Below are 13,370 nucleotides of genomic sequence, written 5' to 3'. Positions count from 1 at the left end.
GCCATTCTCAGAGGCAGAGGTGGGTCTCTTTGCTGGCTCAATCTTTAGTCTACATGGCAGATCTGGGATTCAGAGAGGGCTGGCTGAAGGTGGGGCAGGCTTGGATAGAGGCTGGTGGAAAAACAAGAGGCACTGGGCTCTGAGCAGGGTTGTTTCTTTGAGGATATTCACAACCTAGGAACATTCCTGGGATGGACCAGCACTTTTCTTCCAGAGAGAGAGGGACCTAGAGCCCCTCCAGTTGGAGTCCCTGGCGGGGAAATCCTTTCATATTCACATCCTGTGGTTGGATAACTGCAACTCACCTTGCTGCCCAGTGTCAAGGCAGGACAGTGAGAGATCCTGAGTCTTTGATAAGGTCAGGGGATCCTCAGTATGAGATTGTACTTCAACATCCTAACTTGGTTCATGGTCAGTCCCATCTAAGACTGCCATGATGTAGGACATAGAATCTAGAGAATCAGAGCCGGACGGGGTCTGTTCTGGGAGTCCTGAGTATTATGAGTGAACTTTGAGCTCCCGTGTACCAACCTGCTTCCCTTTCTTGGGTGGGTCTTTGCTAGAAAATCTTGAAACTAAGGACTGGGTTTTATCCCTTGTCTTTGATGATCAAAGCTAGCACTCTACCATTTGAGCCAAAGCTTCACTTCCAACTTTTTTGGGTGTTTAACTGTAGAAAAAAAGTTCTAATGGAATTTGTGCCATGGGTGGAATCCAACTGTAGTCCTCAGATATCAGTCTCCTGAGGGGATAGGATGAAAAGGATGGAAAATTATCTTTGGCCAGGTGCCAGTAGCTCATGGCTGTCATCCTAGGTACTCAGAAGCTGAGATCTGAGGATCACAGTTCAAAGCTGTCATTGGCAGGAAAGATCCTGAGACTCTTATCTCCAACGACCACTGGAAAACTGGAAGTGGTGCTGTGGCTCAAGTAGTAGAGTGCTTGCCTTGAGCTGAAGAACTCAAGGACAGCACCCAGGCCCAGAATTCAAGCCCCACAACTGAAAAAAGAAAGAAAGCAAAACATCTTTGCCTGCAAAGGATGGTGGAGGTGTGTGTGTGGGAGAGGCTTTGTTTGGGAGACCATCTGCTGGCTTCAATGTACAGACATTTTTAAGAACTCCCCGTTTGCCCCAGTTTGAAGCCAGAGCTTCAAGAGGACTTGGACTGTGGCAGGCAGGGAGTGGGCAAATGGGTGTAGGGGTGGGATTATTGTGTCTGTATTCTCTCCATTGAAGGACGGATTTGGATGCTGGGTGACAAAGTCTGAAGTGAAGGGTTGCAAGAAGTTTGTGGCCTGACGAGGTGAAGCTGGAAGCCGCTGGTTCACAACTGTCATCCTAGCTACTTAGAAGGCTGAAATGTGAAGACCATAGTTCCAAGCCAGCTTGGGCAGAAAAGTCTGTGAGACTTGATGTCCAATGGACCACCAGAGAACAGGATTTGGTGCTGTGGCTCAAGTGGGATATTGCTCACCTTCAGCTGAAGGGCTGAGGGACAGCACCCTGGTCCAGAGGTCAAACCCCATGACCAACTACAAAAAAAGAGGGGGCTAAGTTTTCCGCATAGCAGTATGTCCATTAAGAACTGCCATATTGGACTATGATACATTCCAGATATGTGAGAGGCTTACTGGTTTTTCTATAGTGGGTCTGATGTTGGTAGTGCCACCTTCTTGAGGGTAGGATGTGATCCTAATTGAGACAGTTCATGGGTCTGTACTCAGGGACTGCTGAAGCCTTGGGCTGTCCGTGTGTGTGTGTGTGTGTGTGTGTGTGTGTGTGTGTGTGTGTGTGTGTGCGCGCGCGTGTGCGTGTGTGTGTGTTTCTGTGTCTGTGTCTATGTCTGTGTGTGTGTGTTTGGAGTTAGAAGACCTGGGCCTTGAACTCAGGGTCTAGGTGCTGTTCCTGAGCTTCTGTGGTCAAAGCTATTGCTCTGACACTTGAGCCACAGCTCCACCTCTGGATTTTTGGTGGTTCACTGTAGATAAGAGCCTCACAGTCTTTCCAGAATGGGCTGGCTTTGAACTGTGATCTTCAAACCTCAGCCTCCTGATTAGCAAGGAAGACAAACATGAACCACCCCTGCAGGTTGTGTGTGTGTATGTGTGTGTGTGTGTGTGTATGTGTGTGTGTGTGTATGTGAGTGTGGAAGTGGGCTGTAACAAGGAGCAGTGGACACTTTGGTAACTTCTGCGTGCTTTCTTTGTGGGGTACATGGACTTTGTGGCTGAGGTCTGGGGACCTGAAAGGGTGAGATGCTTGATGGGGACTCAGCACTGTTAAATTATAAGACCAAGGGATCTGTATGTCCTGGAGCTGTCTACTTCCTTGGGCCTAGTTGGTGGCAGAAGGAGCTTAGGAGGACCTGGGGGTGGAGCCCACAGGGGTGGCTCCCCAGGGGGACAAAGAGCATGGCCAGCACTTAGTAAGGATGAGAGCCCTGTTAATATGGAGCACACTTTCATGGTTCAGACTTTGGGTCTTATCATGATGTCTGATGGGCAAGGCCAACCCTATTTTAAATGTTGAGCTGTGATCTTCAGATCTTAGCCTCCTGAGTAGCTAGGATTATTGGCATGAGCCTCTGGCACAAGGGCCTCTGATTCTTTTTGGTATATTAGGGTTTGAATTCAAGGCTTTAGACTTGCCAGTCAGATCTTCTAACATGCGAGCCAAGACTTACTGTCTTGGGCATTTCTGAGATAGAGTCTCAATATATGCTCAGGCTGGTCTGCATCGGGATTCCTCACTGTTACCTTTCTGGCCAGACCCTGGTTATAAGAAAATGAATTCACTCTATGTCTATATCACTTTGCTGGGGTGTCGTTTCAAGGAGTGGGGGCAGTGTGAAGAGGAAAGACCCCAGAACTGCCACCTCCTGGGGGACATTTGTTCTTGTGACAGAGCCAAGTCATTGCTGTGTATGATGAGGAAGCCGCCATCAGCCTGACCTGGAACAATGCTCAAAGGTATGTAGGCTGTTGAAGTATCAAACCCACCCATGTCTGCTTCCCACTCACAACAAGGGGGTGCAGTGCAGGTGGTCCAGCACTTGCCCTAGGGGATTATAAATGGATGGTGGTGGTCAGGTGTCGGTGGTTCCCGTACATCATCCTGGCTATTGGAGAGGCTGAGGTCTGATGGACGTGACTCAAAGCCAGCCGGGACAGGAGCGTCTGTTTCTTATCTCCCATAAACCAACAACCACCCCACCACACACACAAATCCAGATGTGGTGCTGTGGCTCAAGTGGTAGAGCCTCATCCTTGAGTAAAAGAAGCTCAGGGATGACACTCAGGCCCTGAATCCAAGCCTGAGGACTCACAAAAAATAATGAAATAAATGAAGCATGGGCATCTGTTACCTTACTACCAAAAAGGATGGATTCAGTGTTCTCTCTGGTACTTGTATCCAAAGATAATGGGCTTCTCTTGATGTTCCTCTAAGCTTCTCCTTCTCTCCATTATCTTTCCAGGCTTCAGTTGAAGGATAGAATTCAGATCATTCCACTCAATGTGACCTTATGTACCCTCCCCTGCCCGCCTTCCTTGGGGTGGGGATCCTGGTTGTACTCACCACAGGGAGGATAAGGCACCGGAGAGATAGAGTAGGTATCCCCGAAACTTACACACACACACACACACACACACACACACACACACATACTCACCCAGGCCGACTCAGACTAGCTTTTTCCAAAGACACATCATCTCCTTGGATTAACTGACCTAGGAGAGGAACTTGATCCCCTGTAAATGACTATTTTAACTAGGGCTCGCTAGTTGACATGAGATAAAAAGAAGCTCAAAAGAAAGGCTCTGGTGCCCGTCACTGCCACGCCTACTCCGGCGGAGTCTGCTTAGCATGGAACACCTACTTTCAGACCTGAGAACGGGGCTTCACAGAAGCCTACCTCTGAGAATGGACTTCACCGAAGTCTACCTCAGAGAATGGGGCTTCAAAGATGCCTACCTCTGAGAATGGGACTTCACCGAAGTCTACCTCAGAGAATGGGGCTTCAAAGAGGCCTACCTCTGAGAATGGGACTTCACCGAAGTCTACCTCAGAAAATGGAGCATCAAAGAGGCCTACCTCCTGGAAAGGCTGGCAAGCCCCTGGGAAAGATGGGTTTCTGTTCCTGTTTTTCTTTTCTTCGCTGTATAGGAGTGCCTATTAATCTTTTACTGTTCCTGCTGTTTGTTCTACTTACTCATGCTCAACGTTCCCTTATTCAGGGCTCTTTCTTGGAAGTGTTGACGACTCTAACATCCGATGAGTGTCCTAAGAATATGACTAACTCACCAGAGTTAAGTGCTACCCTAAAAGCCCCTCTTATGGAGGCTATTAGACAAGTCATAAGTAAATATAAAAGTATTGGGGGTTTCATGACATCACTTCAGCAGAAGGAATTGTTTGTAAGAGATTTACAAGAAGCTGTCGGCACGGCTAAAACAAAAAGAGTGCATGGCTATTGGAGACTTCCCTTTAATCCTGAAACATATACAATAGACCCATATAGATATCCTGTAGATAAGAAAGATGTAGAGGGATATTTAGACCAAAAGCTAAATAAGATTCCTAAAAGGTTGGTAGATGGAAGGTGGCAATGACTTATCAGAAGAAAACGGTGGAATCCTCCATTATCTAGAGGACCCCAAAGACTTCCCCCAGATCCATGGCCTTTTACAGGTGTGTATGATAAGGATGGCAACCGTTGGCTAAACCACTTAGGAGAAAGGACTTCCTATTACTCTCTATTTACTGAGAGACTTGCTAGATCTAGGTGCTTACTATCAAAAAAAAGAAACAAGAAAGATCTTATGAGACAGTTAAGGCCTCTATGAAAAAGAGTAAACAATTTTGTGAAAGGGTTACAGAGAAGACACTATGAGCTTAAATTTGATATATGGCCAGATTTAACTAAGTATACTGAATATCATGATTTTTGGCCACAAATTGGGGACCCTCTAAAGAATGGCAAAGAAGCACAATTGCTTAGAAAAGATTTAAAACACATAAAGTACAAAACTAAACAAAAATAATAATAAAGTACTAGAGTTCGTGCCTTTCTGTCCAGCACTTTGCCCATATGCTCTGGTTAATGGTTAATAGGTGATAAACATCAAAACCAATTGTATTTCTTAAAAATAGAGGTAAAGCCGAAAACAAGTGCCTATCGTCATAACTCGTCATCCAAAAAACAAGATCAGGCAACCAGCTGATGACCACCCAAGAACGAAGCCTTGCAACAAGATTGTGTAACTTTTTGCCCTTTCTCATGGAGACTTTTGCTATAAAAGCTCGTTATCCTCTGCAATAAATCGCACTCAGCATTCACTCCTCTTGTGTGTGAGTTTTCTGTTTGCCATCTCCCCACCTGTTCCAGTTACCTCCACCAGGTGTCTTCCGTCGTCCCGACAGAGCCGGTCCTTGGCACTGGCTCAGGCTCACACCTGACATCCTGGCTACTTGGGAGGCAGACATCTCAGGATCAAAGATTGCAGCCAGCCATAAGCTGGAAAGCTGGTGAGACTCTTCTCTCCATGGAACCACCAAAAAGTCAGAAGTGGAGCTGTGGCTTACGTGGTAAAGCACCAGCCTTGAGCACAAAAACTCAGAGACGCAGCTCCCAGATCCTCAGTTCAAGCCCACCAAAGAAATGGACCCATGTTGTTGCCCCCAGACTGCCTGGACCTTGACTGCCCTCTCACGGAGTGTGATACAGCACCAGTCCCTGGGTAGTGTATCAGAGCCTTCAGAAATTGGGTGGTAAAAGCCAGACCTTCCCCTTCATCTGCTTTCAACCCACACCAGCAGGAAGGGAAGGCGTGACAAGGCCAACATCCTGCAGAGGAGAGAAGACCCCACTCTGCCCGGGTGATTGGAGCAGGCTTCTTAGAAGCAGCACTTGAAAAGGGGTCTTGCTTAACAAGGAGTTTCTGATAGGAAGCACACAGAACAAAGATGCTGTACATAAAGGACAACATAGAGGAGCATGTTCACTTTCAGCCAGAGCTGCTGCTGAGAAACTCAGTACAGATGTGCAAGACTGTCCTGAGACACGCCCGAGAGGTTACAGAAGAACAGCTATCCAAGGTTGGGATTGTGTCTTAGCACTAGTGGGCTCGCCTAGCACACAGGAAACCCTGGGTTCTATTCCTAGGTCCCACATACACAGAAAAAGCTGGAAGTGGCATCGTGGCTCAGGTGGAAGAGCACTGGCCTCGACCAAAAGAAGCTTGTGTATAGCACCTAAACCCCGAGGTCAAGCCCCTAGACTGTCAACATAAAACAGCACTCCAAGGGTCCTTGGTGACAGGTGGATGGCTATGCCCTGTAGCTCTTAGTAGATCCATTCATTTTTATGTGTCTCCTTGTTTGACACAGGGGAGCTGGACACTCCTTCTGCCCTGGCATCCCCTGGACCCAGTTATCAGCAACCCTCCCAACATCTTCCACCAGGACATGGGACAGCTGGCCCCAGAAATCCTCAGATACCGGTTGGGTGGGGCAGGGGGATACAGGGCAGGCCCCAGAAGTCCTAGTGGGTCTGATCTGCCCCAGATGACCATGCCTTCCAGAGGAGGCAGATGGGAGGTTAGAGAGGAGTAGTGATATGGAAGGGGCACCTTAATGCCTATGGCCCTACCCAGATTCTGAGCCTCCCTTTGCTGTCCCTAAGGGATCTAGAGGAGTGACTAGGTGGGAGTGTCTAGAGGAGGACTAGTTGGAAATTCTAAAGTCTGAGATACCGTAAACCATGCGCTGATGGCTCATGCCTGTCATCCTGGCTACTCGGGAGTATCTTGTTTCCCCAGCACAGGCAGGAATGTCCCAGGAGAGTCTCATCTCCAATCTCCAACCAGAAGTGGCACCATGGCTCAAATGGTAGAGCACTGGCCTTGAGCAAAAATCATCATCAGGGACAGTACCCAAGCCCTGAGTTTAAGACCCTCAACCAAAAAAAAAAAAAAAAAACCAAGAAAGAAAGACACCCCTTGCCCTTGCCTGCAAGAGATGGTGAAGGAGTGGGTTTGCTGTGGTTGGGAGACCAGGTGCTGGCCTCAGGGTACAGACATTTCTAAGAACTGCCCAGTTTTGCCCAAGGGTGAAGTTACAGCATGGTGGGCTTTGCCTTACCAAGAACTCCAGAGGTCGTGGCCTTTCTTAGGCAGGGAGTGGCAAATGGGAATAGGGGCGGGAGGGTAGTGTCAATTATATTCTCCCCATCCATGGCAGAATGGTTTTGTATGCTGGTGTCAAAGTCTGAAGGGACAGGCTGCATGTGGTTTGTGGCCTGACAAAGTGGGTTTCCCCTGGGTGTGAGAAGGTGACTGAAGCCAGGCATTGCCAGTGGCTCACAACTGTCATCCTAGTTAGTCAGGAGGCTGAGATCTGAGGACCGAGTTTCAAAGCTAGCTTGGGCAGGATAATCTGTGAGACTTTATCTCCAGTGAACCACCAGAAAACCGGAAGTGGCGCTGTGGCTCCAGTGGTAGAGAGTGCACCTTCAACTGAAGAGCTGAGGGACTGCGCACAAGCCTGAAGTTCAAATCCCATGACCAACAAATAAAAATAAGGTAGCTGAGTATTCTACATAGCGGTGTGTACAGTAGGAAATGGCATGCTGTGTCATGAGCCATTCCAGACATGTGAGAGTTTCTGAATTTTGTCTACAGTTGGTCTGAGGATGGTAGTGCCATCTTCTCAAGGGTTGGGATGTTAAGGTGCTCAGGGACTGCTGAGGCCTTGGGCTACCCATGGTGTGTGTGTGTGTGTGTGTGTGTGTGTGTGTGTGTGTGTGTGTGTGTATTTTTCCCTCATCTTTCTTTGTCCCCTTCATTGGTGCCTGTTTGCCTCTTTCTGACTTCAGTTGGTGCCCTTCCTGCACAGCACCTTGCCTTTAGCCCCCTACCAGGGTCTACAATGAGTCTTAAATTGCCAGAGACTTGCATATTCCAGCTTTTCTTTGGGGCCCAAGTCTGGTCATCCATGTCTTTGACCACCTCCAGGGGATTCTGGGTTAGCAGGGCAGGCTGGCATAGGTTCTCCTCTGACAACAGGGTGAGGGGGGCGAGGGCTCAGTCATGTGATGTCCTGTATTTTTTCTCAGTTGGACTTCTGGCTGCATGTCCCTTCCTGTAGGCTGGTAGTGGAGTGGGGGAAGGGTGGTTGCCAGTGGCTCTGGCCAACTCAAGCATGATAGCTGACTGAAGGCCGCCCAACCAAGGATCTTCTGGGGCTACATGGGAGGTGAGGCCATGGTGGCTTGGAAGTATCTGTCAGTGTCTAGGAAATGTCAATCTACCTTACCACAGGAAAGTATCTTCCAGCCCCAGCTGGGCCTCTCTAGGTCCTTCTAGACAATTCCAGATGCCCAGAATACAGAGGCACAGACTTTAGATTCCATGGCCAGGGAACTGGGGGATGAGAGACTGGTATGGCCAATATCTCAATGTTCTGGGGCATTAGCCTTGATCTGGCTATGCCCCCCTTGTGTATGTTCACTTGTTAATCCAGTGCTGGCCACACACCAACCTCTTGTGGCAGTGTTGTGGAAGTGGCAGGAGTGGAAGTGAGATCTAGGATAACCAAAATCTGGATGTATGGCCTGTGGGGATGGGGATGGCAAAGGGTGTCTATTAAGAAAAAATATCTCAGAGCTGGAACTCAGGGCCTAGGCACTGTCCCTGAGCTAACACTCTACCACTTGAGCCACAGCTCACCTTTCAACCATTTTACTAGTTTAGTGGAGAGAAGAGTCTAGTGGACTTTCCTGCCTGGGCTGGCTTCAAGCTGCAATCTTAAGAGCTCAGCTTCTGAGTAGCTGGGGTTGATGGTATGAGCCATTGGCAACTGCTAAAGATGTTACCGTATGTATGTGTGTGTACGTGCACATGTAAGTGTGTGTGTGTGTGTGTGTGTGTGTGTGTGTGTGTGTGTGTGTGTACCAGGACTTGAACTCAGAGCCTCGGTGGTATCCATTAGCTTGTTTGCACAAGGTTGGTGCTGTACCACTTGAACTAGGGTAGCTCTGCTTTCCAGTGTTTTTGGTGATTCATTGGAGAGAAGAGTCTGCCCAGGCTAGCTTTGAATCTTGATTGATCCTCAGGTGTCACTCTTGAGTAGCTAGGATTACAGACATGAGCCACTGGCATCTAGCTACAAGGATGTCTTCTCATACTCTCTTCTGTTATAACACATTGTCTACTTGCCCTGGCCTAGATCCTCTGACCTCCACATCAGCTCCCAGCAGCCCCTGACTGTGTGGAGAACATAAAGCTCAAACTTGATCCTATTTCTTTGTCCTCAGGGGAAGGAATGTTTCCTCTGAAGCCTGGGTTAGGAGGGGTAGCTGCAGCTGGGTACTCGGCTGGGAGACAGGTACTCTGTTTTAGCCAAGAAGGAAAGTGTGGCCAGATGATAATAGCTGATGCTGTCCTATTCCTAGCTCCTCAGGAGGCTGAGATTTGAGGATTACCATTCAGAGCCAGTCCAGCTAGAAAAGTGTGTGAGACTCTCTTCTGCAAATAACCACCCAAAAGCTGGAAGAAAAGCTGTGGCTCAACTAGTAGAGTGGTAACCTTGAACGAGAAAACTGAGGGACAGATCCCAGGCCCTGAGTTCAAGCCCTAGCACAAACATGCATGGGTATGCATGCACACACACACATGCTCACACACATACACACATACACACATACACACAGACACACAGACACACACACACACACACACACACACACACACACACACACACACAGAGGAAGGTGTTAATGATGAGCTGAGCTAGAACTGGGGGCACTCCTGAGGCATAGTCATAGTAAACTCTCAAAGTAGATCAAGTGGTTTCTCCATAAGTCCTTATGGGGCCAAGTGGGTCTGGGCCATGGCAGGAAGTTCCATGGAATCTTCCCCTGCATCCGTGCACGGGGCCACAGGACCAAGGGAAGGACACTATGGATGCTCCTTTGTAGTCAGTCCAAGATTGAAGACCTTCATCTGTCCCCAAGCAGTGGAGAGTAAAGCAGGGCTCCGAGCCCTGGGACTCCTGGGATAGCGACTGCTACAAGCATCAGCCAGCCAGCTGTGGATTCCTGAGACTACAAGTCTTTCATGAGCCCAATTCAACACCTGCCCAAGGTGTGTCTGACAGAGTCGCAAACTTGTGATACCCGCATGAGTAGGCATTACCAGCTGTGCCATCTTGCAGCTCCTGGCCCTCCTGGCCCAGAACCGTGGTCTGAGACATTGGTTTACTGCTCAGATGCACACTGTACCCATGACTGATGCCATTCTGATGACCCGGCTGATGACCTCCATGCCCCAAGGCAGGACCCTTCTCTGATACTGTGGCCCGTTCCATTCACAAAGGCTGCCAAAGAGACTGCTCTGAAGACACCTAGACGTTGGGAGACCCGACTTTCAGGGGCCCATTGGAAAGTACTCTGCCTAGAGTCACAGAGTGAGCTACAAGCAGGTGTTGGTCATGGGGCTCAAACTCTGGGCCTGGGCACTGTAGCTCAGCTCTTCAGCTTACCACTTGAGCCACAGCGTGTCCTCCAGTTTTCTGATGGTTCCTTGGAGATCAGAGTCTCCTGGACTTTCTTCCAGGGCTGGATTTGAACCACGATCCTCTGATCTCAGCTTCCTGAGGATCTAGGAGGACATGTAAGAGCCACACGCACTTAGCTGATCTGGCCTTTCACCACAGTGGGCTAGGAGCTTCTTAAAGCTTTTCTTTATTTTTTTTCTGTGCCAGTACTGGGGTTTGAACTCAGTTTGAGCCCTGGTCTCTTAACTTTTTCTCAAGCTGGCACTTTACCACTTGAGCCACATTTCCATTTCTGTCTTTTGGTAGTTCATTGGCAAGAAAAGAGTCTCACCAACTTTCTTCTCCTGAGCTATATTTGACCCACTATATCTGATCTCAGTCTCCTGGATAGCTAGGATTTACAGGGGTTGAGCCACTGATGGCTAGAAACTGTTCTTAAGAAAGAGTTCTTCCCTGCATTTGCCCTGACTCCTCCATGCAAAGGAGGCCTCTGAGGGTCAGGAGCTGTGAAAAATAGGCTTCTAGCCACTGAAAATGGCTGGGGTCCATGGTGAAAAGCCAAGCTAATCCCCCGTGGGCCCCATTCTGGGTCCCCACCCTCTGCGCTACCTGTGATTCAAGTACAAACCTTGACCCAGCCTTGAATGTCCTGCCAGACTTGTCTGAAGCCACAGAATCTTCATTCCACCCACACCCCCGGCTCTACACCATACCTCAGGACCTTTGCCCATGCTGTACCTTCTGCCTGAGGCTCTCTGTCTTGTTCCACATCTTATAACTCGTGTGGAATTTTGGCACAGCTTGTATCACCTCCTGGAGCAACTCTTTCCTTCACTTTTCCCTCTTTTTTAAAAAAATATGGAATTGCTAGAGATGGAACTTGTGAAGGCTGATTGGTGTGTGTGTTTTGCCAGACTGGGGGGTTTGAATTCATCACCTTGACAGTATCCCTGAGCTTTTGTGTTCAAGGCTAACACACCAGTACTTGAACCATAGCTCTACTTCTGGCTTTTTGGGTGTTTAATTGGAGAAAAGTGTCTCATTATAGTCTTTCCTGCTTGTAATTTTGATCCTCAGATCTCAGCCTCTTGAGTAGCTAAGATTACAGGGGTGAGCCACCAGTACCTGACCTCTACCTCTTACTTCTAACCTCGGCCCTCCTCTGAGTCCCAGAAGAATATGTCTCAACCGGGTCCCTTTTTTTTTGACAGTCTTGGGGCTTAAACTCAAGGTCTGAGCATGTGCCTGAGCTTCTTTTCTGAAGGCTAGCACTCTATCACTTAAGTCATAGTGCCACTTTGGGCTTTTTCTTTTTCTGTGGTACAGAGGAATCGAACCCATGACTTCAAGCAATCTAGGTAAGCACTCTACAACTAAGCCACATTCACAGCCCAAGGCTCACTTCTAACAGGAGCTACGAGGGTGGAATTTATTGGCTAACCCCTTTCGGCACAGAAATCACTGGCTATGTCCTATCTTTCCCAGGATTTGGGACCAGCCTGAGACTTGGCAGTCAGGAATAATGAATGAGTGATAGGCACCAGGCCCCACATCCTACAGAGGGATCTAGAATATGGAGCCAGATCCTTGGACAACTCCTACAGCCTAGGAAGTGTGGTCTCCCTGGAGGCAGTGGCTGGCTTCTAGGTGTCCTGATGGGACACATAACCCACAACATAATGCACCTGTTGCACACACCAGCCCAGGCAAAGCCTTTGGGGGCTTCAGTACTTAAATGGCAGAGAAGGATGCTTTGTTCAAGCTGCTGGCTCAGACTTAGTATTGTCTCAGTGCTTGTCCAAGCTTGCCCAGGTTTGGGGGCTGGGCATGGGCAACCTGCTGAATGCCCATCATCCATACACCATCCATCTATACACAGAGACATAGAATTACTACCTCCTTTTTTTTTTTTTTTTTTTGGCAGGTCCAGGATTGAACTATGAGCCTAGGCGCTGTCCCTGAGCTCCTTTTGCTCAAGGGTGGTGCTCTGCCCTTGAGCCACAGCCCCACCCATTTGTGCATTTTTTTCCCTGTGGTCTTTTAGAAATAAGAGTGTCAGGAAATTTCCTGCCCCAGCTGAATTCAAATTGGCATTCTCTACATCTCAGCCTCCTGAGGAGCTGGGATTATAGGCAGAAGCCGCTGACACCTGGCTTTCTTTTCTTGTTCTTTTTTTAATCGTGACAATCTGAAGTCTTCACAGTGCCATTCCAATGGTTTGCATTCGAAGGAAACTACCCAGGCCTGGAGTTCGAATGCTAGGACTGCCCCCCACAAATGGAGGTAGAATCTGACAAACTCATTCCTACTCATGTGAATGCTAATGGCATGCATAAAAGTAATAATTTGCAGTTAATTCTTGATTCTATTTTAGAGTGCCACACACAAATTACTGGATTTATATCTTCCATTCTAGCACCTAATGGAAGGGTTTTGACTAATTTTTAATTACAGATTTTGTAAGTATTCAACCATAATACTTCATTAAATGGAGGCATAATGTAATCACTAATAATTGGTTATATATATAATATCTTAACATTCCCTCCCTGAATATATATGCATATATATATACACACATACTCACATATATATACATCTATCTATCTATCTATCTATCTATCTATCTATCTATCTATCTATCTATCTATCTATCTATCTATCTATCTATCTATCTATCTTTCTATCTTTCTATCTATCTATATATTGGGCACTACTGTGGCTTGATCACAGGTCCTCAGGACTTCCTGGCAGCTCAGTTTGCCACACCCTGGTCTGCTAAGACTGTGACCCCATTTATGGATTGGGCATTGTG

This window comes from Dipodomys spectabilis, unplaced genomic scaffold (genome assembly GCF_019054845.1).
Source record: "Dipodomys spectabilis isolate Male_0828 unplaced genomic scaffold, ASM1905484v1 ptg000192l, whole genome shotgun sequence".
Classification (NCBI taxonomy): domain Eukaryota; kingdom Metazoa; phylum Chordata; class Mammalia; order Rodentia; family Heteromyidae; genus Dipodomys; species Dipodomys spectabilis.
Note: the sequence above shows the minus strand (reverse complement) of the source record.